Here is a 3637-nt window from a genome sequence, read left to right as displayed (position 1 = left end):
TCCTCTCCTTTTCTTCCCTTTTCTACCTGTTCATGAGCCCAGAGGTATTTTGCCCCCACAGGGCACTGGGAAATAGCCATCCCAGCCATGAAAAGGAGCAGCAGGTGATAAGGCCACGAAAGAACTTGGATCTTCCTCCAAGTTTAGCCCACTAAACACTCCAGGAAGTCTTCTGCTCACACTCCCCGCAATCCAAGCCCTGTCCCTGGGTCTAAAGGGGAGGACAGCAGGTGGGGACTAAGGCCCAGGTGACATCATTGTCAGAGCCAGGACCAAAAAAATATCAAGTGGGTGGTTTTCATCACAAAAGGTAAGCCAGCGGATGACTGAGGGAAGTGAGATGAGTCATGTCAAGGAATGAAAACAGAGGTGATCCCAAGGTGATCATATTTCCTTAAGGCAGGGCTCCTGCATTGTATAAAAAGCCATCAGGCCACTGACTTCACACAGACCTGAGCCACCAGACAACCCCTTCTTCTCTGTGTACCAGGTAAGTCTCTGTTTGGAACCAATTTGGTGTTCTTGTTTAATTTTTTGTTGTTGGAAACTGGACAAGGGTAAACATGTATAAGAGGGCCAGTACAGGGAGTTCATTTGAGTTAGAAAATATCTGCATATCTTCATTTTAAATAAAAGCAGGGTTTGGTATTGAAGGAACTTTAGAAATGGTAAATTTGCTGCCTTGGTGTACAGCTGTGGAGTTGGGAGTAGGGGAAGGAGAGGGATCTGTGTGAGGGCCCATAGTAGATAATTTACAGCAAGGATAAGGCTAGAACTTAGGTCCTGGTTACTTTCAGCAAAACTATAATTTTCTCAGTTTATGATACTTATTAGATTATAATCCATTATGATACTTATTAGATTGAAATTCGTTCAACAGATCTCTACTGAGCAATGACTATATTTAAGACACTGTGCTAGACACACTGGATAAATCAAACAAATATGGAACTTACTCAGAAAACTTTAACTTTCCTAACAGGAAAGGCAATGCATATTCAGACACAGGGAAAATGCAAAGTAAATAGTAATGGATATGACAAAATGGAGGCATGGAAGGGCAGTAACAGTTCTGGGGAGGCTCAAGAAATTTGGTGGCACAGAATGAGCACTCTGATGGAGTGTCTGGACAAGCAGAATCGGGAAGGGGAGCATTTCAGAGAAGACTGTGCAAGCAAAGGCCAGAAGTGACACCACAGGGACTTTCATTCACGCAGAGCCATCCTGTAAGATGCGGCATTCTATGTGTTACTACAAGTGAGCTGGCTGCAGTCATTTACACTGTATCACTTTGCAAAAGTCCTAATATATCGGTATCATCTGTCTTTTGGAAGCTGGCCTTCTCAAGATAGTTGGTGATGAGGGATGTGGCATACCTCGGAAAGAAATAGAGCTAAGGAATGAACCCCTCTCAAACGTAGCAGAATAAATTGCCTTTAAATTCCTAGCCCCATCTCATGGAAATTATCCCATGAAATTATCAAGGCATCTATTGCTTTCAATAATGCAGTTAGGAAAGAGAGGAGGCTATCTCTTCTATAAGGGTCTGAAATTAGGCATATTTTATATGGGAATTTGCCTATCTTTCTGTTTCCTTGAAACACTGAGTCAGCTTTTCTGTTTCTAGTCCAGCCACCTTTGAAGCATGAATTCCCAGCAGCAGAAGCAGCCCTGCATCCCACCCCCTCAGCTTCAGCAGCAACAGGTGAAACAGCCCTGCCAGCCTCCTCCACAGGAGCCGTGTGTCCCTAACACCAAGGAGCCATGCCAACCCAAGGTGCCTGAGCCTTGCCAACCCAAGGTGCCTGAGCCATGCCAGCCCACGGTGCCTGAGCCTTGCCAACCCACGGTGCCTGAGCCTTGCCAACCCACGGTGCCTGAGCCATGCCCCACAACGGTCACTCCTGAGCCATTCCAGCAGAAGACCAAGCAGCTGCCCTGAAGGAGCTGAACAGCGGTGCTGAGCCTCTCTCCCATTCCGCTTCAGTCTGTTCCTGGGGACTGTGCAATTAGCAGGTCATCACCATGGGTCCTGTCCCTCCTTCATCTGTACCCTCAAGACTTCCTTTGCAATTGTTCTGGAGGGATTCCTGAGTCTTCGAGTAAGCCTGAGGGTCACACTGGCTGAACTAGTCTTCCAGGTTCTCAGTGCACATCTGGGGTGGGATTTGGAGAGGGATCAAGTGAATCTTCCTTGCTCTGACCCCATTAAACCGCTTAATTTCACCTCTAGCTGTGTGTGTAATTCATTGACTCTGCCTTCTTCACTGCTCTCCTCTCTTGGAGAGGGAACTACACACAGAGAAGGGCTGGTTGTAAGGACTACGGGCAGAAGCTACTTGGACTTGGCAATGGAAGTGTGTGTGTGTGTGTGTGTGTGTGTGGCTGTTGTACACTCAGGACATGCCTGTCACTGTGGGCTCCCTCAGGTAGAGCAGGGCTGTGTTCTAATACCAGAGTCACGCCTTGGTTTAATGGTTACCTGCTTCGAGCCATCTGAACACCTTAGCCCTGGTTTCCCTTATTCCTTGGAATTGATTCCTTTTACCCCTCATTTCCCTTATGGAGACTGATTCCCTTTACCTCTGGTTTCCCTTATTCTTCAGAATTGATTCCTTTTATTATATCCATACATATTCCTACCTGATTATATGCCCTTCACTCATCTTCCTTTTCTGATGCCTCAAATAAACAAAGCCAAGCCTTTAAACAACCCAAAGACCAAACACAATCACATGCACGTTCACAAACACACAACTGTACACAGAAAGACACACAGAGATGGACGACTCCACACAGACACAGTTAACACTCCCCCCAAATGCACAGACACACCTACATGCTCTGAGTCAATGCTCCCCAGACAGTCCTCTTCTTTCACCGACAGCCCAGTGATTCCCCCAGTGCATGGATGGACGAGGGGAGCAGAATCCATAGCACCTGCCTTAGGAGAAGCCTAAGAGTGACAGTCTTCACCCCTTCCCATAAAAGCATGTACTCACACAAAGACGCACTGACACAAAAATGCACACACGCTCTCCCTTTCTTACTCCAAATGAACAGGCACACACTGCCTCTTTCAAAAAGAGCATAAAAGCAAGTGGATCAAATAAAAAAGGGAAAAAAGCAGAAAATTTTAAGCAGTTTTCAGAAGCAAGAGACGGTGATACAGACAAGAGAAAAAGTCAGTCACACATTTGACTGAAGATAAAAATGCTGGGGAGGAGTGGGACTGAGCAAGCATCCAGGACGGACCCTCCACTTTCAGGATCGAGACCTTGATATCCAGAAAGAGGAAGACAATTAAGGTCCTCCCAAAACTATGTTTCAAAGGCCAGATGTCTAGAATCCCCCCTCTAATGCTTTCCCTACACCCTGGTTCTCTTGGTTTTGGGGGTGACCAGCAGGTTTGCAGGTCTGGGTTGTGCATGCCTAGGACACTAGGGAGCTGTGTCCAGAAGCAGAGAAGACAACATAAACTTTCAGAAGGGCTGCGGTGGTCACTGGGGAGTGAAACCCTGTCTTTGAGAAGGCGGGTGGTCCCCAATATGTAGGGGTGTGAGGCAGGAGACAGGCAGCCCCTGCGTGACTCACACACACTCCAGGTGAGTTTGGCAGGAACTCCAGAGATGTTTGG

The 3637-nt window shown here is 47.0% G+C and overlaps 1 long non-coding RNA gene across 2 annotated transcripts; it reads left to right on the top strand.

Moving 5' to 3' along the window:
• Window positions 1-392: 392 nt before the first annotated feature.
• Window positions 393-2226, top strand: LOC143678692 (uncharacterized). Of its 2 annotated transcripts, none has more exons than XR_013173406.1 (2): window positions 393-490; window positions 1628-2226. It is a non-coding gene; the product is annotated as an uncharacterized LOC143678692 (long non-coding RNA). The 2 variants fall into 2 exon arrangements; XR_013173407.1 differs by having other exon boundaries at window positions 426-490; window positions 1633-2226.
• The last annotated feature ends 1411 nt before the right edge of the window (window positions 2227-3637 follow it).

Source organism: Tamandua tetradactyla, chromosome 4, assembly GCF_023851605.1.
Source record: "Tamandua tetradactyla isolate mTamTet1 chromosome 4, mTamTet1.pri, whole genome shotgun sequence".
Classification (NCBI taxonomy): domain Eukaryota; kingdom Metazoa; phylum Chordata; class Mammalia; order Pilosa; family Myrmecophagidae; genus Tamandua; species Tamandua tetradactyla.
This window is presented reverse-complemented; position numbering and strand designations above follow the sequence as displayed.